This window comes from Anomalospiza imberbis, chromosome 5, assembly GCF_031753505.1.
Source record: "Anomalospiza imberbis isolate Cuckoo-Finch-1a 21T00152 chromosome 5, ASM3175350v1, whole genome shotgun sequence".
Classification (NCBI taxonomy): domain Eukaryota; kingdom Metazoa; phylum Chordata; class Aves; order Passeriformes; family Viduidae; genus Anomalospiza; species Anomalospiza imberbis.
Window position 1 is genome coordinate 61,943,051 of NC_089685.1, and position 24,277 is coordinate 61,967,327.

Genomic DNA, 24,277 nt, shown 5'->3' on the forward strand with positions numbered 1-24,277 from the left:
AGGGATGTTTTTTAAACAGCTATCAAACTGTACGTCTAACGTTCATCCAGCAGCCCTGAACCTTGAAACCTCAAAGGCAAAATGAAGTAAGAGAGAAACTAGAAAGGAAAAACAGAAGGCAGAGTAATATTACGAGCCAGTGAGTGTAGAAGGGTGTTAGTCTTGTTACCTTGGTAAGGAACAAAAACTTTTTTGAGAGCTAATTTGTTAAAGCCACTACGTTAAAGCTGCCTTCGGCATTATTCTTTCCAGCAGAACTATTCCCCCATCACTGTTTAAAAGTTTGTTTAAAATATTTCAAGGAGATTACTCCTTCTCAGTTGTTTGGTAGCTCCCATCAGTAACAGGCCAGTCATTTCTGTCATGCTCTGGATCTCATAGCTCTATCAGAAACTTTCAGACAGCATGCTAAATTTATGGCCTCCTGGGACACAAAGTCTCGTAACACAAATCTATCCAAGACAGACTGGTTGTTTTCGTTCTAACAACCATTCCCCTTACTCTCACACAAGAGAAATCAGCAAGCCTCACTGGAATGTGTGTGAAGGACAGATGAGAGAAAGCTATATATTTCCTGTCTTGGTCCTTTTGCTACAATACAGACTTAATCTTCTTCACATCTAAGTTCTGGATAATTAAGTTCTTCGTAATTAAACATAACTATGAGTCTCCAGAAGGCAGATATATACTAGGAAAAACCCCAAAAATCCCAAAAAAAACCCACCACAACACCAGACCTCAAAAACTGAGAAAATTTCAGAATACTCTCATCTCTTTAAAGCCCTTTCTTGGAAAAAAATACCATCCTTGTTTATAAGTAATCATGTCTAGCTTCTCATATGAGTTCACGAGTCACATACTTTACTTTTTTAAATGACAGTTTATGACATGATTTTAAGAAAACATTGTTTTGTTTTTACAGTCAGAATAACAGGAAGACAATAATAAAATGTGCAAACCCCTTATAATAAGATCTATTTGAAATATTTGAATCTAACTGTATTCAGTGTAATGACAATTCAAAATGGGAAATGGATAGCAGAGGAGGGAGATAGGACTGTGCAGACTTATAGAAGAATTATAGGAGTAAATCACCCACAAAATTATTTAAAATAAAATAAGATGCCCTAATACTTATGTATTTTAATCGCAAATGGGCATAAGAACACAGGCACTAAATTAGGTCTTTAGAACCATTTTAAAAGTTCAGCTCTGCAATTTCTGAATATAATCACCAACAACTTACATGGCAACTATTTATCCCATGCTTTGTACAGGGCTAACAGGAGTACCTTCCCATACCTAAAGGACATGCCTTTTATATTACTTGAGTCATACTGAAATTCCACACATTCCAACTAGAATCTCTTCCCCTAACACGTATGGTACTTTGTAGAAGGCAAGCATCCCAGATCAAGTAAGCCCCAAACACCGGCAAGCTGGTGCAAGCTCCCTCCATACTAGTAATCATAAAATGCAACAGTTCCCTAGAAAAAATCTTAACATCTTAAACAACCCCACAGTGAGAAGAAACCAGGAGTGTCCGAGGATTCTAACACAATGTTTTTGTGTTAGAAACATTGAATAACATGAAAAACTCTTCTGGAGAAAATAGGTCAAGAGAGAGGATCAATAAGTTAGTAGAGCAACTATCATAATTTCAAATGGAAGTTAAGGAGAAGAGGACTTTTTTATTTTAGAAATTATCAAGCTACTTAAGATATGTATATTTATCACCTGGTGGGTTTTCTCTTTTTTTTTTCTTTTTTTGTAAATGCATTCATCAGGGACCTGCTCTAACCCTGCCCTAAAGGCTGGGATAAGTTATCTTGGCATCTTAGTACAGGTGACAGAGAAAAATCAAGATATACTGAAGAGCTTCAGATGACTCCATAATGGCCTTTTTCTGGCTTGTGTGGCAACAAATGAGTCAGTCACAGGTAATCTCTTACGGTTAAAGAAAGTTGAGGCCTTGATGAACATGGGTAGAAAAGGAGAAGGAATGTAAATCTGGGGTAGAAAACTCACTCTGAAGCACAAATTAAATAACTACACCTTAAGTGTCCCATTAAGCTTGATGTCTGAACAGAACCTAATAATTGTGTCAAAATAGTTTACTAACACCTTACCACATAAGGCTTCCTTCCCCTGAAGTGACAAAAAATTGTTTCCTAGCTATCTGTTCAAATGCTTCATACTGGAATTCTATATCCTTAATATCTTTTATTGCACTTTAATTGTGTAACTTAACAGCAGCTGTTCAGTCAAGCTGCTCATGGTCTTTACACCCATGTGTCCAGGTGTACCTATCCTTCCAGGAGAACATGTAGCTGTGATAAGGGAGAATATGAAGAGAAGTCTGGATCTGAAACAAACCAAAACCAGCAAACCAAAACCCCCGGAAACTGCATCTGGCTGCTCTTCAGTTCCAAGAGAAGGAAAAAAAAAATAAAGGAATCTGCTGTCCTAGGGCATATGGCAGCATGTGTATACAGGACTGCCCTCCCAGTTTTCCCATGGGATACATAATTCCATGATGCTTCACAAGCCAAAGAAACTTCTATTTTAACTCAGCTAATAGTTTATGTTCCAGAACCACAGTCTGTTGCAACAAACATGGTACAAACCCACGTAATACTTTTCTACAGATACCCACAGATAAGCCAAGTCTGTTTAGCAAAAGCTACAGAAAGAGTTAATCTGTTAGAAACTCTCAGCATAAGTAGCTAGTTCAGCTGTGAGTCAGCAGTGCCTGTCTAGAACTGCAAACAGGAGACCCTTTGACACAGATAGGCAGCTTCCAGCAAGTCTCTTACTTACCATCTCCTCCCCGCCCACTGCCACTCAGCGTGAATCTTCCTCATACCTTGAATTTGGCAAGTTGTCACAGAAGCAGTTTCACTGCACAAGATATGTTCTACAACCACTTTGGATTGCTCAAATGTTTAAGCAGATTGCCATCTCAACTGGCAGATCATCTCTGAACTTTTTTAACATGTTTGAAACCGAGGACACAACAAAGATCTGCCATATTTAAGAAAGGAGTTTTAACAAGCTCAACAGCTTTCAACAGCTGTGCAATCTCCACCCGAAGATAACTGAGAAGTTCCCATTTGAAGTAAGACATTTATTAACTCAAAATGCATCAGCTAAATTTCTTAACAGCTCACTAAAATTCTTAGCAGCCCACTAAACCAAGTGTTCTTTTACGCTCTGACAGTTTGCAAATAACCGTACTTCAACAGCACTTTTCATTCCCATAATACTTTCATGAATGTACACACAAACAACACATAACAAAATACTGCAGCCTAGGACAAGAGAGCATTGTGTACCTCCAGTGTACCTCCAAAGATAAGGAATATTCAGATAATCTAGCTCAGGGACTTTGGACTTTATGCCTCGCCTGAAAAACTGCCCCTCCAGCAGTAAAATTCCCACTATTGTGCTAAGCCCTGATAAAGAATCAGCTCTGAAGAGGCCCAAATAATGAGTCATTTCCGGGAATATCCTAATTTTCTTTGGTAAAAGATATGGGCAGAGATATTCTTTTTCAAATACTTTAAAAGTACAACTCTATTTTACCTGTTCCAGTCAAGCAGATTTGCAGCCCACAATGATACTGCTTCAAAGCTGAGTCCATAAAAATAACATTACTCAGATAGAGGAAAACCACCTATTTCTGTTAAATATTCCTGAAATACCAATTTTTAAACTTATCCAAATACTGAATCCTGTAAAGACTTTCGTTCCTGTGCCAGAATATCCTTTCCTCTGACTCTAACAATACCATTCAAAGTGCTGCCACAAGTTTCATTTTTCTGAAAGGTACTCTTATCTCTTCCCAGCACTAGTATCCTTTTCCCAGTGGCATCAAAAATAAACTGCTTCCTCCCACTTCAGGATCCTTGAACATGCTATATTGGCTAAGAGAAGAACCCTGCTTCCAGACAAATCATAATGTTGCCTTCATGTTACCAGCTGTCAGGTGCTGGAAACAAAGACTCATATGCTTTTCCCATGTTCCAGCTCTCTATCAGTTTCACTGCTATCTCAATTAAATACCATTTGAAATCTCTGCTTGCTTTCATAACCATAAAATGCCCAAGTCTACCACTAGTTGAGATATGCTTAGGTCACAGTCTACCTTGTTGACCGACATTCCAATTTTCTTCTATTTACCATCACCACCTTTATCTCCATCTATTGTATTTTATCTTAGAAGACTGCAAAAATGAAGGACAAAATTTTTTTTCTGTTATTGTCATTTCTATCTTCTCCATTTTTTGGTAAATATAACTGTGATCACATGATGATGGTATAACATATATGAATGAAGAAACTCTTTTTAACCTCCTAAAAACCCAACACTTTGGGTTTAAGTTAATCAATTCTTCCAAATTGCAAAATATTGATACACCATTCAGAAAAAGGCATGGTCATTTTCTAGATATAAAGATCCAGCCATGTTAAGTGAGGTACCCCTTCAATCCAAACTACTGTCCTTCAGTGCACATATTCTACATCACTTAACCATAGACATTATGTTTTGGCTATAAAGCCACTTTGAAGCTCCCCAGCATTTCTCATATGCTGTGTCATGTAACTCCATCGTGTTACAGCCATGGACTCACCATGCTCAAATCCACAGTACCCTGCAGGTGATAGCATGAATTCAGACTGCAGCAAGGCCCTCATATCACCAAGACTTACCAAAATATACCCCAGAAGATGGAGTGAAGGGAAATCACCAAAAGGAATTCACAAACAGAAGCCACCGCTTATCAAATGGTTTCATCATTCTCTCACAGGATGAGGCTGAACATGCAAAGGTTTTCATGGCAGCCTGGTGATCCTGAGTTTCAGACAGTTAACAGCCTTTCAAAGCCAAGAATTCTGGTCACTGAGTAGCCTTGTATTTTGCCAGTATATTGTAACCCACTATATAGCTGCCCATAAGATACCTGCAAGTTGATAGACATGCACAGGCCATTCTCACTCTAGGATCAGAAGGCCTACTGGGACACTTAATTTTTAACTCTAGGTCTTGCTTCTCCTCCCAGGAAGTCTGAAAGAACCTTTCAGACATTTGCAGTGAGAAAGTTACTCACCCTTGACAAGTGCAGACCAAGCTGACAAAGAAAAATCTACAGATGGCTACAGTCTGAAGGTGAGCTAAGACTTCCCTTGACTGTCTCAGTTTTGCACAACCCAGTCACCACAAAGTACAGGGAATCTTTTTCTGGTTTTTGCCTAAAATAATAATATAAAGCATTTATCACTGGAGCTCTGTGGAACTTCCAAAGCCACTAACATCAATCCTTCCAACTGAACAGTGTAAATAATTTTGTATTTTGAACTCTGGATCATTAGTTTCTCCTACAAAAAAAAAAAAACCATAGTAAAAAGCAATAAAAAGCAGACCTGTTATCAGAACATCTACTGTGACACCACCACTTGTTGAGGACACTACATGAGACATGAGCACACTGTACCACTTACCATTTTTCCTTTCACTGAGTGGGGGAAGGTTGGGGTTCCGGCCATGATGGAGGCTGAGGGTCAGCTCGGGCTGCAGGGAGAGCTCCTGCAGCTCATTGGCAACAGCTTCGCTCTGCGGGCTGGGGGCCGCCGAAAGGGACACCAGCACCGGCTCATCGTCATTTTCGCCAGCCCCTCCTCCGTCCAGCCCATTTCCAGCAATGACGGAAGGGGGCAGGCACACCACCCCGGAGAAATCCACTTTGGCTTTCGTGATGGCAACCTGCAAGACAAAACAGCAAAAAATAGGCCATCAATCTCACATGAGAGCCTTAGCCATAAGTCCAGTTCATCATGGTGTCCTCCATGCTATAGAGAAACAAGTTGAGTTTGTGCGACCATCATCAGTTGAAATCCAATGAAACATGCTCAACTCAGCAGTTCAAAAACTTGAAAAAACCTCCAACTGCATCACCACAGAAAGCACTGATGAAACTACAGGTTATTATAATTTTCTTAGAAACTATGAGAACATTCTCAATTTTTGGTATTTTAGGAACCCAGTCTTGAGAAGAACAGATTGATTCACTTCAGTGAAGTCAGTCTATTTGGAACCTTGCTGAACTCTTGGATACTGTCCTTTATATCAACAATAGTGTTTTAACAACAGTCTATTTGAAATCCGGTCAGGTAAAATAATCCTTCATAATAAACCTGGAAGGACAGCTGAGTACAACAAATGAGGATTTTCAGATAAAAAATCAACTGCATTTCAAAAAATAATTATCTTGTTCCATTCTGTCCTCTCCAGTCACTATCAGTTGAAAGTGAATAAAATAAAAATTTTCCACATAAACAAAAAAACTTTTCTGTCTTAAACCTCACCTACAGTAACCAAAATGTACAACATACAAAGGACTTTAACAAAATAAGTAATTTTAAAATGTTTTATTATATTTTCATAATTCTTTAAATAAGTATTCAAAAGCCACTTCTGTGTTCAAATTAAAATTCTTTTCTGTTCAGCAATTTAAACAGAAACAAACCAGCTGTAAGTCTCCAGTGAAATGGTTACTGTGTCAACATTTAAACAATAACGGACATTATACAAGGGCAATCATACTTGGTTTTGATTAATGAGGATGGAAGGCTCCTGCGTCTTAGCATACTGCCGTTTCAACTTGGAAGACTCGGTAATTCAGCAAGTAAAAGGTACTTGCAGATGCTAACTTTCAACTCAAAAAGATGCAAGAAAAGCAGAGTCAAAACCATCAGGAAAATGCTCCAGAAACCATTCAAAAAGCATAAACTGGAAACAAGGATTTTAGCAATACAGATTTTATTAAGTATTCCCGACTTAACACTCATAATTAACCTGGATGAGTGTGACAACATCAACACATCAATAGCTGACAAAAGAGCACAAACAGTCACTTTCCCCACTTGCATACTTCAGTTGATAAGCACCATTTGTACTGTAATATCTAGAAGAAAGTTATAAGTGGTGCAAAAATTTGTCTCAAAAAATTTGTCAGTGTATATTTAAGACAACAATACAAATTCACTGGTAATGAAGACATATTATTCCATCCATGTTGTCATACATTCATTCCCAGGACCCTATGTCATGATCTGAAGAGAAGCAAAGAAAAGAAGGGTGGAGGAAAAAATAGAAAACAACAAAAACCACCAACTGAAGCTGGTGCTTGTTAAAACAAAACAAACGAGACTGAGCCAAACCTTACTGCCATATGAAGTATTTGCTTTTACTTCAGTTAACATCTGGCTAGAAAGTGCCTACTCCTTCCTTGATATTTTTCCTGTCCAAAGCAAACATGAAATCATATCTATTTGAAAGATTGTAACGGTAATCTGAAAAGAGAAAAAATTGCTATCATGTCCTTCTCTTAATAATGAATAGAGAAAACCTGAAAACACACACCCTTAAACCACAGACTTAAAAGAACAGAGTTTGGTACACCACAACAACCTTTGCAAAGGCTGGAAAGAGTTAAAACACAACCAAATAACAGTTGGCCTCAGGCCCTGCCCCAGTAGGATGGGAGACCTGTGGAAAGGGGATAAATGGCAGAGTAATTGCCCAGTTAGGAGGCTGGCTGGTAAGGGCTGCTGTCACCACATTAGAGGAGCCAAAGCCAATCTGCTTTATGGAAGGAGATGTACCAGAGACATTATACCTTGCCTAGTTCCACATGGTGGTCAGATCATGCGGAAGCACAAGTGCAGCCAGGCCTGAAATCACAAACAGGTGACACACATATCTAACACTCACCCCACAAGAACAGGGAACAGCAGAATTCTCAACCTTCCCTCCTCAATCTACCCTGCAAAAGAAAGATTTTCTTCCTCTTCTCAAAAGGGAAGAAAAACATGTCTCAAATATGCAAGATCTGCTCCAATTAGGTAAACAGCAAACGTCCTTATGAACTTCGAACATACACGATTTTCCTCTGAAGAGGAATTTATAACGTGCACGATGAACTAGGAAAATCACATTTCAAACACCACTTTAACAACAGTGTTGTAAAATAGAATCTATTTCTCTAATCAGTATATTGACATTAGCCAGATTACTGAAACTGTATCATTTATGGAAAAGCACGGTACCAAGCCACAGTAAAAGCAGTGCATCAGAGCCAGCTACAGCACAAGGAGCAAGAGACCCATGCTCAACACCCTTTTGCTATGTGACCTTGAGCAACACCACACCAAAGGGTGTTAATTGGCATTGAGATTATAAACCAGAGCTTCTCCATTAAATTGTCCAATGAAACTTCATCACAGCAGCTGGACTATCTAGAATTGCACCCGGACCTGCACATTTCCTAACTCATACAGAAAAAGATACGAATGGAAGGTATCTTAATCCTAGTTGGCATGTCAGGCAATGTTTGTCCCACATCAAAGGAACACAGCTTAAGCAAACCTTGGCTTGACACTCATTCTTGCTCTACCACTATGTCCTGAATTGATGGAAGTGCTGCTTGTAGAGCCATACTGTGAACTGTATCAAGAAAGCTGATTCAGCTGAAGTGGAATTTTTCATCTGGATCAATTCCTCTATACAAGGCAAAGGTGAACCAGCATGGTATAGTGGAACACAACCACAAAATTAAAAAAAAAAAAATTCAGTTAGTCTGGACAACAATTCTGTTAGTCCAAGTAGATAGAGCTGCAGCCCAAAGGAAACAAAACTGGAATGAACCATTATGAACAATTAAAATGCATTTGGTAAGCCTGTCTTCTCCTTCCTCCACATCACCTCCTGCTTCAGGCCAGCACAAGACTCTGCAATGACACACAATAAACCAGGTAAAACTGGTAAAAGCCAGTCTTCTGGTTCACATTCCAGCTAAGTCGGGTCCCTGGTGCAGTTCCCTGCGCAGCATCACCAGCACTTGTGCCAGCGCTTCACAAGGACAGAACCAGCTGATACCATAGTACATCCAAACATCCAGCCTCTTCCAAGAGAGCTCTTTTTCAGATCAGTACCAAGTTTTGGTATGGAACACATCCCCACAATTAAAAAAAAAAAAAGGCATCCAGTCCTCAAGACTACAATAAAAGCTATAATTGGATGAGTTTGATTTAAATATGTTCAATTACAAGTCTGACAAGGGCAGAGAGGGATTTGAAAGATGCTTTGAGGATTTATAAACATTCATGCTACAGTATTTGGAAGTCCTGTGAAAGACGTAGAATCCTTTTCTGCAAACCAACATAAGTCTGTTTCTAGACTTCCCAGACAGTTATACCACTCTATAACTGTCATTGTAGAATGATCAGATAGCTACACACATTAATATCTAGAACCTAATTAAAATTTTACAATGTTTGTTTTCCTGTCATTTCCAACCAGACTAGAAACTTTCCCATAAAGAAATGTGCCACGCCATGATCTTTAAGTGAGTCATCCAGAAGCTGATGGACAGTATTAAGAGCTAGTATTTCTTATCCTGTATAAGGGTTTCAGAGTAAGTACTCTCAAGGATTCATATCTGTTGCCTTACCAGGCAAAAACTTCCTATCATGGCATTTTTCTACTTTTAGGCCAGCTGCTTCTGGGACAAGAGTGGCTGTGATACCACAGATGTTCTACAGCAGCAACACCAGCTTAAGCAACCTTTAAGTTCTCCATTGTCCAGCTACTCACTTCTGTCCTTACACTGCCCCTTCTTTGACTGGGGAATCTATTTAGCTGAGAACCAGACTTTCTTTTTTTTCCTGGGTATTCAATAAAATCAGTTCCCCAGTCCATTGCCAACTACACACATAGCTGTGTCACCATAGCGCATGTGTCCATATTCCACATAAATATTGGATAGATCAAATCATTTAATAATGGTTTAAGATGACTGCTACCAAAAGTAGCCATTCTGATTTCTTTTTTACTTCCTTGTGCCTTATTCTCCCTTAGGATAACCAAGTTTTTGTGTGGCTGGCTGGCAAGCCAGATCAGCAACAGATGCAGATTACAACTAGTAGTGTGTGTGTTTGTGTTTGTGTGTGTGTGTGAGACCAGCTCAGATTGAACACAGATCAGTTCCTTGATCTGGTTCAGCCTGTGCTGGCTGACAGGAGGTGAGGAACAAGCAGGCTGGACTGCTCCTTTTGATGGCAATGCCCGTTTAGTGTCTAACCAGAGGATGTGGTTGTATGATACAGCTAACTTGGTCTAAGCTGGCTCTTGCCAAAAGGGGAGGTCTTGGATGCATGCCTTTGTTGCTGCCCTGTGCCAACATTGGTGCTTGTCTGCCCTTATGATGGGATGATTACTGGAGCTAAAATGACAGGAAACTAATCCTAATCCCTTCTCCCACTCCCAGTTTACCTTTTACTAGTTTACTGTTAGTCAGAGAGGTTTCCATTCTGTCTGTGTCTGTCTGTTTTGTTTCCCTCTCACCTCATGGGCTTTGAGCTATCCTTCAGTGATCCTGGACAAGCAGCTTTAACTCAAAGTTCTCTAAGTAATTCTGTCATATGGTAAATGTAAAGCAGAATACTGTTTTTACCAATGGCTAAGATAATCAGGTTTCCTGTGTGTTTACTGTGATATGGTGTTGCAATGGCAAGATGCACTTAAACAGCTACCATGTAAAACAAGCTTCAGAGCAGTATAGTCTTTGTAGTTTGTAGGTTTGATAAAGGGAATATTTTTTAGAAAATTCTTTATGGCTGTGGTTCTTAATCTTATACCTTGTGCAAAACTGACTCTGTCTTGTTTGTCTATCTGAAATTGAAGTATTTAAATGCCTTCAGAAGTTAGAAATGGATAAAGATTAGTTATTATTTACAAGCAATGTCCACTGTCTCTCTTGAGCAGATCTGTTTCCTCCCAGGTGTCGTGGTTCATACTTGTATTGTTGTGACAGTGGTTTTGTGTTTTATAGCAACATAACTTAAAAACTCCTGGCTCCTGAGAGCATGCTATTGCCCCTGCATGATTTTGGGAATATTCACATACTCATGGTATAATTAAGATCTTGAAAGTCAGTATTTCAATGAACCAAGGACTATCACCCTCCCCATACATGAAAACTCAATAACCAGAGTAAAACATAGAGGAATTTTAACTTAAAATTAAAACATACAAGAAATTTTAATATAAGTGAGTAAAAATCAGAGAAGCACAGGGAAAAGAACACAAAACACATGCAATTCCCAGATCAAGAAAGGACACCTCTAAACAGCTTTCCCTTGTTTGCATTATAGGAACAAGTTGCCAGGGCAATAGCAATTTCCTACTGATTTAAGAATTGCTAAGCAACCTCCAGCACCTAACAGCAACAGCATGTGTGTGCAGCTGGGCTATTTTGAGTAGACACAGTGTTTTTTTATTTTAAACTTATGAGCAGCCTTCTGTTAAATTATCATGCCAGCTGAGATCAGCCAGCCAAGAGGCAATCTTGGGGTAAAGCAGCTTTAAGTGGACACAACTTTGAAATGAGTGAGAAGACTGGAAGAGAATACCATGACATGCCCAAAAGCAACTATATCCCCCAGGTCATCACAAACTAAAAGAATAACCCAGGAGAAGTGAAGTTTACAGCAGCTGGAAGCAGAGGCATTACATTAGCTTGAGATGTTATAACAATCAGAACAAGAGATATCTTTAGAAATCAAAGTCACAAACAGGAAGACCTACAAAGGTATTATTTCATTTCCTGTCAGTCAGCTTAACTTAGGCACACATTAGCTTAATGTTGGCAGAATTATTTCTCCAGTTAATTGAGAGCCCACATGATGACACTGCCCATAAAGAATATACAATAGAATCAGCAGCAAGGCAAACATGACAAAGACTGTATCCTGGAAGAGAAGCAGTCTTGAGGACTTCATCTTCAGGAACTACCTTAAGTTAAGAAACTAAACTAAGCAGACTACTAAAAAGAGGCCACCTTAGATTATGAAGTTTTATTTTAACACACACATTCCACATGCATTTGACTTTTGCAAAATGTATCTGTCATCAGCTTCCTTCACTTGCACAGTAACTGGAAGCAGGGATGGGCAGAGGGGCAAAAGCAGTCAAAATGTAACCAAATTCATTCTGGATTAGAAACAGTGATTTGCAGGTGTAAATTGTCCATGATCACAAGCCACTACACTGCAAAGCCTGTATTATAAAGGCAAAGACTGCAACACATGGGAATGAAGACACTGGTAAAACACAGATGAGTACAACTGAGCTAAATGAGTACAATCTGAGCTAAAGAACCCAAATCCGTATGTGTGCTGTGCTGATAACACTGCAGTAACAGAGGATATCTTTCAATCTTCACCATCTCTCTCTGCTACCACCTCCAGCAAATCTAGCAGTACAAGAGTCAAAATATGCTTAGGCCAGCAAGAAATGTTATCAGACAAAAGGCATGAGCAGCTGTATAGAGATGTGAGGACTTGAGGGAGAAAAGATGCACATCTAGTGCAAAGCAATCAACTGCATCATTTGTGCTGCAGACAAACACAGCCTTGCACATGATTTTAACAACCACTCATCAATTATGATATTTCTCAAGCCCTAAATATTTCCTTCATAAAATATTAACATTTCCTTCACTCCATCCAGCAGTGATAGAAAGTTTTTAAGAGGTCTTGGAAAATCATCAATAAACATTAATTTCTCAAAGCCACAAACAGCAAGCTAAGAAATGTAGTTTGACATTCTAGCTATTTTTTAAGAAATATTTTTCATTCTTCAATATGTATTTGGAGGAACTTTGTGGCTTTCAAGCCCATGGAACTTTGGGTACATAGAGAACTGATAATAACAAAGCTAGTTTGGAGATTAGCAATTATATTTAGAACAAACAATCCCTTGCTGAAAAAAAAATGAACTCTCCACCAATTTCTGAAGTTCTTACTTTAGTTCAAAGCATGAATGAGGACAACATTCTTCTAATTTCAGAGGACATTAAGCTTCAAACTAGTGAAGTCCTTTATAGACACCTAATTCTCTCATACTGCTCAGAGTGTTAAATCAATGATCTAGTTTGTGAGACTAAAGATGATAGCTACCGGAGAAATAACAGGTTTTGCTGAAGTTCAAAGAACAAAAGAGGAAAAAAAAAAGTCATGTTCAGGTGTCATGTGTCAGTGGGTACACTAATGTATTTTAGGCCTTGGTCACAATAGAGTTCAACATCATAATTGAAAGAAGAATTCAGCCTACTGCTATCAAGCTGTTGGTTCCTGCTGCTTTCCTTTTGTCTGATCTAATGATTGTGCACCCACGGGGTGACTCAGGTCAGCCGAACCAGCAGACGATTCACTCTGTGAACCATCAGAAGCCATTTTTTCCCGGATCAGTCGGCTGGCTGGCTGTGCCCTGTGGCTGCACAATCACCAGCTCTGCTGTAAAGGAAGAAGCAGGAGTGCAAGGCTGTGCAGAGGTTTGACCTGCCTTTGCAAGAGTAGCACACTGAAAGATCAACTTAACTGTAATGTCAAAGAGCACACTCAAATATCTAGCAGCAGTGCCAACTTAGGCAGCCTGCTACACATTCCCACTCTCATACCTTCCTCATTGTGAGACCAGCATAAATCTTACAGAGACAACATGTACTGGACCAGATGAAAAATAATCTAGAGAAAAACACTTCTTTCCAGGAGGATGTGTTCCCCAGAGTGGCTCACCATGGCCACAAAACCAGCTATGCCAGCAAAACAGAGGGAGCTGAGAAAGGGAGCAAGCTGTTTGAGCCTGCACTGCTGCCAAAGAAATGCGTGATGGACTGCAGTGTGTTTAGAAAAGGATTGCCTGCTTTCCACCACCTTCTGACTGGCTGGCTTTCTTGCAATCACTGTCTGAGGCATCTTTTAAAATTTCCTTCATGTTAAAGGCAAGGCATTCCTCCTCACCCCATAGGAGCAAGCAGTGGAAGCAATGGATTCAGTGGAAGCAAAGGCATGTGGCAGTGGATGCCAACAACCAATGGAAGCAGGGAGGCTACAGCAAACTAGAAAAGGGAATGCTGATGATCTGCAGCCAGATGTGAGCTTTGACTTGGAAATTCACAGCTGAAAAAGTATGAAGGAACTCCTGCTGAATATGGATTTAGAGCAGACTGGGATGAGAAAGTCATTGGTCAAGAAGAGCATAGGAAGTAAGGCCTCAGAAGAAACAATACACTTTCAGACAGAAGAATTGAAATTTGGGTCTAGAACTGAATGACACAGGGCATAATAAAGTGGTGACGTAGGCAAGGCAGGAAAGACAGCTCAGAGAACAAATCTAGATTAAATAAAAGAAATTGTTAAATTTATAAATTTTTAACAGCAAAGGAAGAATTAAAACAAAGATAAAGTAGTTAAATTTCAGTCAGCTAAGTTCCTGGCATAAGCACTCATTGCAGCAAAAGCAGCAGGCAAAACTGCAAAACTTTAGAATCTTAATGATTTTTTGGAAAGGTTTTTTGGCCACTTACTTTTGTGTGTCTGAGGAAGTAGTTTTATAATTTATCTAATTCAGTCTGATCACGGGCTGTGTCTGAGATATAAGTCCATATTGTACCACCACACCACCATTTGAAATTCTCACCTCCTCTCCTACAAGCAGTGACTCTGCAGCCATAGAGCAAGTCAATTCAGCCCACTGTTCTGATGGAAAGCTACACCTTGAAATATTATTGTTTTCCCATTGTGATAGCAATCTGAACCCTGCAACCATAAAGTCCTCAGATCTCATTAAAAACAAACAAAAAACCAAGTAAGAAAACCCCAAAACCAACAACTAAAGAAAAAAGAAAACAGGGAGCAGGACCCATTGAAAAATGACAGCTTTCAGTTACCTCATGTGAAGTACAGTGTGAAACCAAAGCCTGAAACAGAGCCTACAAGAAGTTTTCTGACTCCATTGACATTCTTTAGTCATGACAGTATGAAACTGTCTACAAAAATTAAAACAATCTGAATTGGTTTTGTCTCTCCTCCCTATTAACGGACACAGGGTGTGGAATTCAAATTTCTTTGCATTTAGTGGCATCTTCTAATGCAGCTATCCAGCATGACATTCATTAAGTGGAAGGTCCAGCAATTGATTTACTAGATATTCTGTTCCCTTTTCCCCTTACAACAACTGACTTTCCACCCTTGGACTTCCCCACTACTGAAAATAGGTAAGAATTTTCTTCGGTGATTCATAGAGCAGCTAAGACCAATATTATTGCCTTGTTTAAGCTAACTAGTTTATTGAAAAGAAGTAGCAAGTAATCCATAACATGGAAATCTAAACAATGTGAGTAAAGAACATGGTGTAGAGAGGGGGAATCAGAATTGCTGCTGTTCTTTGCCAATTCAAAGGATACCAAATTCAATTGCTTCTTTCTTTGAAAGAAGTCTTGCTAATTGCTCAGCAGCATAGAAAAGTGCACACGTGTGCTGTTTATACGCTTGACACTATGAAGTCCTTGCTGCACAGCTGTCACACTAGCACAAATTCAAAATATTTTATCTCTAAACAATACTATCCCTCACTTTTAGTGACTACAAGCAATTTTCATATCAAAACCTAAGAACAAAAGGTGCAGACTAAAGACAGAAAAGAGAACACAACACATACCTTACTCACAGTTCCCACGGACAAACCCAGCTCACTTCCATGCCAGCAGCTCTCTCCTCAGTCACTGAAAGAGAAAACAAGACACAAATACTCAGAGATTTAAAAACAAACAACCAAACAAAACCAAACATAGCCCATTTTCTCCTTTAAGAGTAAGGTGCAAATCTTTTATCCGGGATTCTTTTTAAATAGAATCTATAATTCATTTGGTACACACTACAGAAGCTGGATTGAAATACCATCAAGACTGCCACGCTGGTATTCACACACCACATGCTACTTGCAGAGCAGAACTTTTATTTTAGGACTGCTGCTTTGTCAGTTCTGAAGAATGCATTGTTTGAGATCTACTAAGGCAGAATATTCATACTCAATTTTCTAGTCCCTCTACTGAAATCATTCTTAGACATTAGATAGTAGAACTGTTATAACCAATTTATGACACCAGGTTATCCATCCACACAAAAACAGGGAAAAGATGAAAGTACATTACAGAGATCTGTCAAGACAGCAACAGGAATCCCAGGAGGGGGAAAAGAACCATCCCAGGCATCTTAAAAACTCATAAATTTATTGAAGTAACACTCCATTTTCTTTGGCAATACAGTTCTAAGAGGCATACACAGTTCTAAAAGGCATTCTAGTTAGCAGTACCTAAGTAGAAAATAATTACTTCAGAGGCTGTGAAGATTGTTGTTTCAAATGGCAATAAAAAGGGTCAGAAGTTGCCATACATTTACTTCTACTTCCTTAGCCACTTTAAAAAAAAAAAAAAAAACAACCACATCATAAAAGTTTCCATTCCATTTCCTCCTCCAAGTTTTTCAGACTATAGGGCTTCCTAGACATCAGAAGCACAGAACTGCAGTCAAAATGCCATAATATTTTGTCAAGAAGACAAAATAAAAAAGAAACAGGCACCTCCCTAAATATGAATTTCAGACCAGATGAACTTTGGACAAGATTATTAGCATAGTTCCACTGAAAAGGAAAAAAATGTTAAAAAAATAGTATAAGTTATCAACTACTTCAACATCAGAAGGAGTAAGATCAGTTACACTGATTAGTCTCAATGCTTGAATAATAAGTGTAACACAAAATGTGAGTTTTCTGATTGCCAACAAATAAAAGAATTTTATTCTGTTTACACTGATCAGAAGGAGCTACAAGTAATGAACTGCACACTGCTTGGCCCACTTTCCTCCACTTAACTCCACTAATTCAAAGGAGAAGGGATTTACAATACTGGCACCAATGGAAAAAAATACAACAAGTAAGGACACCACTACGTCAGAAAATTCCCTTACAGAGAATGTTCCTATTTTTCTCTCAATAAAGTGTGCCAGCACACATTATCATGGCTCTATCACAGAATCAAGGAGTCATTCTGCCACCTCTCACAGTATTTGTCATCAAGTCAATATTTAAAATTACTTAAAACACCTTAATTAATTTAATGTGAGAGCCCATAATAAGTAATTATTTTCCTTTAATAAAGCAGTCAAACTGATACAACTGTAATTATAACATAACAATGATGCAAGACTACACAATGAAGTATATACTTACAATGTACTTTTTATAGAATTGCAGATCCTAGATTTCCTAACAGGCAAGGCAAAAAGGCCTCAAGAAGTCAAGGAAAGTCTTCCACAAAGATAGCAAACAATTAACCAATGTTAAGAGTTTGCTATTCCAACATGATGAACAAGGTACCTGAGAATTTAACAAAACAATTTTGCTGGAACATTCTTCTTGACAGCATTAAGCACGTAACATCACAATTTAGTTGTGATGATACTGGTTCTTTAAATCACAAATTATAAGTGAGTAAAATTTATCCATATATTAAATCTCTACTTCAGTGCAAGTTTTTGGCATAGTTTGGTTTTGAGTGGGATTTTTATATTTTAGTTTGCTGTTGTTTTGGGATTTTTTTTTTTTTTGGAGACTCAGGTATCCCTGAAACCACTTTTCACAACAGGGAAGTGTGGAAAAGTTAGAAATGCATTTCATTTTAAGACTTCTGCTGGCCAATCACTAATTTCCAGTAATATTGGTTCACTGAATATTATCTTCCAATTAAGGATTGCAACAGCACTGATAAAGCTGAACAATCACCATGCTGCTCCATTTAGTTTCCAGCACAAAGTCTCAGTTGAGTCAAGACAAGTCGAACAATTAAGTTTTTTCTTGATCTGCCTGTCCTGGTACAGGGCATCTGCTCATTTTCTACAGAAGTGAAACCTCATAACCAATCAAATTAATCTCCGTATTTTCTTCAGTGCATTTTTTCCTGGCCTTAGCTTATTTACCTCTCCTGACTTTCCAACTCTTCCATTAGCCTTCTCAGGTGCCTTGAGATCCTTGCTCTCCCACTCAAAACTCATCCTCCCAGACATCTCACATTTTTCTTACTTTCTCTACTAAGAACTAAAGTTTTATTCCAGATACTCTGGCCAATAAAAGGTCAACTTTAAAACTTTTAGTCCCATTTGCCAACAAAGTTCCTGCTCAGCCTGAGACAGTTAAAGTATTGCATTCTGCAACTTAGTGCTTGGTCATTTGAACCCCAAATAGGAGATAGCTGGCATGCAATAGGCATGAACAGTCATTCATTTTTTTTTCTAATCTGTGTGTGCTATTAAGCTAAGAGACGCTGCAGGTATAACATATTCCTATTGTTATTCTTTTTCACTCACTCCATGGAATTTCAATGCAGCTTCAAGATGAAACAACAGAAAACCCAGACACACCCTGCCTTCAAAATTAACGAGCCAAACTTCACAAATATTTAGCAGAACAGCCTTACAACTGTAATGAAAGACAAGCTCTTTACTGTTCCTTCTATGCTGCAGTGAGTGAGCAAAGATTAATCTGATAACTGAAACATTTTCTGGCAAAATTCCACAGTTAAGCTGCTTTTGCTATTCTTTGCCCACAGCACAATCAAAACATTCCTCCAACACTCCTTTTTCCTCTCACTACAGTCAATACAAGCAGAACTCTACTGTCCTAGATTTTCTGAAGAAAAAATAGTGTCATCTCTAAGAAATGCAGAAGTCTCATCTTGCTGATAAACTTCTCCATCCATTGGAAAAGTTTGTATGTCAGTGTTTACATGTTCAAGTCAAATGGCTGCTATTCCAGTGATTACAATGGCTTATTGCCTTCAGTGGTGACTTGGAGTTTCAGCATGCCTGAACAACACAGAAACACACTGACATGACTCGTAACTCAGATCGGAACATGGCAATGCAGAATTCATATCCCACCCTTCCAACACCCAGACTGTCTCTCAGATGGAGGCTTTAAAAACATTCAAACTGAAGTGATCTGCTCCTGTAAATCATATCCAACAGGACATACGAGAGCAAATTTAGAGACAGTTATATTGGGCCTAACATTAACATAGTCAGTCCTACCAGTCACTCAGAGAAAGCTTTCATCTGGATGCAGGTCCATCTTACACAGCGGAATAGAAATTAAGTTACAATGTGGACTGTAATCACATTCTGCTGGGAAACATCTTATATTGCTAAAAAATCACAAGGGAGGGTAAAAATGGTAATAATAATAATAATAAAAAAATCATTAGACTCTTTCAATGTTTTTTTCCAAAAGTTTCTGCCTGAAGGAGGAAAAGCTTCCCTGTAATTGTCAGAAAGTGAATCCTGTCTCATCTTTGCTCAGAGCTGTACCATCACACATATAAACAACTGCAGAGCAAACGAGTTCATCATAACATGGCTATGGTTGTGTGTAAAGGATGATCTCATCTGAGTAAGCCTAAACAGGCTGTCAACCATATGGATCAGTTGTGCCATGAAGATATAGCCTCAGTGCTCCACTAAACCACAGGAAGGGGAGGACTCAAGGAACCACACATCCCCTCCCCAGTGTGTCTATAACCAGTCATAATTGCCATATATTACAGGAAACATTAATTTGAGGTTGAAACAATCTGTGATGTAGACTGTCCCAGACCAAAATTAATTTCACAGAACTAGATATATCATTTCAGTCTCCTGTTCCCCTAACACGAAGATACTCTGAAAAGGATGTGTAGTCAGCACATGGATTTGCCTCACTAGAAGACGGCAAAATAGGGAAGTTTCTGCACTGCTTTATGCCAGGGCTCCCTACACATTTCAATAAACACCCATGGCAAGCAGAGACAACAGCAGCAGCAACTCCTGACCCTGTCCAGGATAAAGTTTTTCTTTCAGTGCCAAAAAGGCAGCCCCCAGTGATAAGCTGTTAACAAATAACGTGCTGGCACACGCAGCAGCAGCTACCAGGCTTCCTCTGCTGCACTCCACAAAAACTCTGCTTTTCTGGATCAGCAGGGCCCAAAGAAGCTGAAAAAGGGAGCACCAGTTAATTAAGAAGGATAAGCAGAAGTAGTTGACACTCTAGTTTGTAGTAGGAGAGCAAAAGAAGATGGATGGCAGGAGGTTAAGGTGCAGAAATCTCCAATTAAAAGCTCAGTGTTTAGCTCTCAAGATTTAAAAAGACTTGTGACTCTGTGTTAAATTTCACCTTCTTGAAGAGATGTTATCAATATGGCTGTGTGCCTAAATCCAAAATATTGCTTCACACAAGAATAATGATGCACACACACACAACCAAATGGGGGAGGGAAATGGAAAGGAATGCTGCACAAACTAAATTCATTACATCAATTTCTGAAATATAAACTAAACTAATTTAAAAAATTACATAACCTCACTAAGTGACAAATTCTAAGATTTATCTGTGTGGAAAATAAGTGTCTTGAATAAGAAACAGGAAAGGATCAAAGGAAGTGAAACACTGTTAGCAGCCTTATTCCTTCACATCTGAAAACAGAGTATCAGACTGAGGGCAGACTCCTGTGCAAGCTGCATGCGCTGCTTGCCCTCCGCAAGACAACCCACATTTAAAAATCTGAAGGCTCTGACTGACCAGTGTGGCACATCTAAGCCTGGTAATGAAAACTGTCCTCAGCCCAATGCCATTAATTTCCCCTGAAGAAGCCACTTAACAGTGTTTGCACCCCAGAAAGCATTCAAAGGTTGGGAGGTAAAACATACACATTAACCACACACACAGCATCCCTGAAAAACTGAACAAAGTATTTGACAAAGAAATTAGTTTCTGAATTCACACAAACTCATCCATTTCATCTAACACCCACACATAAAAGAATAATCAAAGGAACAATTTTAAACTACAGTTCATTTTAGCTGTAGCTCTTACTAATGCACTCCTCCACTGCAGCTATGCATTCCTGCAGCTCTCCCCCATTTTTATAAGGGGGTGTCTGAGGGGGAGAGGAATAAAACACGTCCAGATTAAAAATGATGTCTCTAACCTGGCCTAGCATGCAGCTCCACAGACTCCACATCACTGCTGAGGTGACAGCACATGCTGGGGAGGGGGGGAAAAGGCAAATGGGAATAGGAGCTGTTTAAGACAGCCCCACCACTAAAAGAAATGTCTGTGTAACCACATCCTCTGATCGCAGTCCCAGTTCAGTTCAGCAAATATGTCCAACAGGAAATAATTAGATTTGGCTTTCCCAGAGTAGGTGTCTGACAGTTTGAGACTGCTGAACAATTGCTTTTTCTGCTTCCTCTCCAACAGTTTCTCAGGAAAAGACATTGACCCTCAGGACACAACTGATTTAAAAAAATAAAACCCACAAAAAAAAAAAAAACACCAAAAAAAAACCCAACCAACTTTAAAGGAAGAGTTTTGTATAACTGTAATGTGATTTGTTAATTATTACCACTTTTTACATGGAGGAAATCAACTATACTCCTCAGAAAGAATCTTAATCAAATACTGAGTTATCAGTAAGTAAACAGACATTGAGATAGTCCAATTGTATTATCTACAACACAGGAAGGACAGCTAAGTATAGAGAGGAAAGGCAGAAGAGTGTTGCAGTTGCTATATATTAAGCTTTTGAGGTCAAAAGCATATAAGGAGACACCCTGCACATTCCAAATGAGTGCAACAATTAATCTTGTGGTAATGTTTTGACACATCATAAGAATTCATCTGCTTTCTGCTCCAACATCCAAACCTTTTTTGTTCTTACATTTCTTTCTCTAGTACTGCTGATGTTTTCACCACCAAATACCATACAGGAATTTAATCATGGCTCAATAGTAAAGGAAATCCAGTAGGGATTGCTATTATTATTATTATTATCATCACATTAAATTAAAGGGTATTTTTATTGCCTAAATGTACACTTCACCTGGAGGTTCAAGGATGAAAGTCTGTGAAAAATGCTGCTCCTTTGCCATGCCAGAAGTCAGCATTAAAAAAAAAAAAAAACAAGCAAGCAAGCAAGTACTCCTCCTCACACCTAAGAGTTTCCCATTATTTCATATTCAAGAGTAGGAAATATTAGAGACTGTTTTTGGAAAAATGCCATATTATCTTAGTTCTATGCCAAAATGTCTTCTGTACTCCTTTTCTTTGCATTTTATTTCATGATCTGCTTGTTGCCTGAAGATTTGGAAGCCTTCTCCCACATGATGATAGGAGTGGATGGCCTTAATATTACAGAAATTAAAGCTGCTTCCACAACTGTTGGAACCAGTGAGCACAGCCCTGCTCACATTTTGTACAGAACAGTGTGATGCTCAAGAAGCTGTAACTGGCAGTATTTCACTCTTTTCCAGAAATCACATTTGGTTTCTAAATTATAAGTGAGGAAGGACTGGAAAGGGCTCAGTAAGCCAATATCTGGTAATTAAGAAGGGCAAATTTGCCTACTTGTGGAAAGCTAAAGGCATTTGCTTTTATCCCCAAGTCTTTTTCTCCTTTCAGCAGAAAGCACGAATCTAAAGAACAGAAAAGGAGTTCACAGTCAGCTTCAGATCATACACTTATTTTAAATTCTATTATTAGATCCTATTTAATCACAATTATTAGATCACTCATTAAATCACTGTAGCAAATGGGAACAAATCAGTGTCCCTGTCATTTCATATTCAGTAATGACTGAAATATTTTTGGAAATACTTATGAAGATCTAAAGGCATTACACTTCTACCAGTTCAACAGTATGGATTTTACAGAAACCTAGTGAGGAGTTTTGTGCAAGCAGCAGATATATTTTAAAATCAGTGGTAAAAGCTCATTTGTATTTTTATCTGAACACCAACACACAAGTAAAAAACACACTTCCAATAAGTCAGCTATGCCACAACTAGCCTTGATGTCAAATACAATTTTAAAATAAAGACAGAATGTTGGGATATACACATCCAGCTGAGAATAGCTACATTTTATATTTCCCAAATATTCAGAGCTGTGTCTTCACATCCTATCAAGAAACAAAAAGCACACTTTGGGTTCCAAGATACAGAAAAGAAGCTAAACGGAAACATTTTTAATGTCTTCAAAATGTATTTTCTATGGAGGGTAGCTTAAAATGCACTTTCACAGCACAGGCCCTGATGCTGTCTGGACAAACGATACCAGACAGGGACTGCTACAAGCAGCAGCAAACCTGCAACCCTTTATTCAGCTCACTCAAAGCTCATTTTGTAAAACAGAGCCACACAGAACCATATGAACACAAAGTTTGCACGGTGCAGCATAAGGCTACACAGACCCAGATCATAAAGGTCTCAGGAGGATTCTATCCACTAACACACATACAGAATTGTCAGTTTTCAGCCGTGGTCAGGGGAGACGTGAAATTACAGTCCTCTTCGATGCAAGGCTTTACAGCCACTGAGAGGAAGACAAACGCCCGGGACACGCGGATATACAAGCAAATAAGCACCCAGCCACAGCATGGACAAGCATCTTCCCAGCGGGGAAAATCAACCGGCTCAAGGGAGCTCGGTGGGGGCGGCAGGTCACGGCGGCGGCTGCCGCCCAAACCCCTGCGAGACCCTGTCAGCACCGCCCGGCCTCGACCGCCGGAAAGAGCCCCCAGAACCAGCCCCGCCGACCGGCTGAACGCCCGGAACCCTTCTCAGGGGGGAGCGCGGGGAGGGGCGCGGAGCGCTCCGGGGCAGCGGGGACACAGCGCGGGGGCTGCGGAGGGGGCGCAGCCGCCCCGCGCCCGCGGGGAGCGGCCGTGCCCCAGCGCGGGGAGGCCCCCCGGGGCGGGCCCGCGCCCACCCTCCCTCTGTCTGCCGCCGGCGCTCCCCGAGACCGCCTCGCAGGTCCCGGCCGAGCCGGAGCTCCGCGCTCACCTGGTCACGGCTCCATCTCGCCCGCACCCGCCCGTGCCCGTCCCCGGCGGAGAAGGCGCCGCCCCCGCTCCCGCAGCCTGGCCGCGCCACCGCCGGCCGGCGCCTCGCAACCGCGGAAGCGCCCGCCCCCCGGCAGCCCCGCCAATCAGAGCGCAGAGGCGCCTGTGAGCGACACGAGAAGCGACCAATGGACCGCGAGCACCTGGGGAAGAGAACGGGAGCGAGGGGCGTGCGCCGCTTGACTGACGGGGCGCGCAGCCAATGGGAAGGCAGGGATGAGGTCATCGCGGGTGGGGCGGAGGGGCGGGTGCCTGCTGGGCGGGGAGGGGCGGGGCCTCGCCCTTAAAGGCGCAGCGCCGCCCTTGTGGGCGCCGTGGGCTGTGGGGGAGAGTGAGTGAACGAGGCCGAGGTGAAACCGTGGAGCAGAGCGTGCGTGCTGGCGCTTCTGGGAGTTTCGGGTGTCATGACAAGTCAGGAATATCCACCTTCCTTTCTCCCATGTTTT

At 40.2% G+C, this 24,277-nt stretch overlaps 1 protein-coding gene and 1 long non-coding RNA gene across 2 annotated transcripts in view; both read right to left on the reverse strand.

Annotated features, from left to right (window-relative positions):
* MRTFA (myocardin related transcription factor A) overlaps positions 1-5,571 on the reverse strand; it is a 77,876-nt gene extending 72,305 nt beyond the window's left edge. The window contains exon 1 of the mRNA XM_068191355.1: positions 5,503-5,571. The gene's annotated coding sequence lies outside the window, so the exon portion shown is untranslated. The remainder of the gene's footprint in view (positions 1-5,502) is intronic.
* Positions 5,572-5,624: 53 nt separating this feature from the next.
* LOC137474619 (uncharacterized) lies at positions 5,625-23,910 on the reverse strand. The gene is made up of 3 exons (XR_010999431.1): positions 23,773-23,910; positions 15,563-15,626; positions 5,625-5,764 (listed from the first exon to the last, which is right to left on the reverse strand). It is a non-coding gene; the product is annotated as an uncharacterized lncRNA (long non-coding RNA).
* Positions 23,911-24,277: the final 367 nt, after the last annotated feature.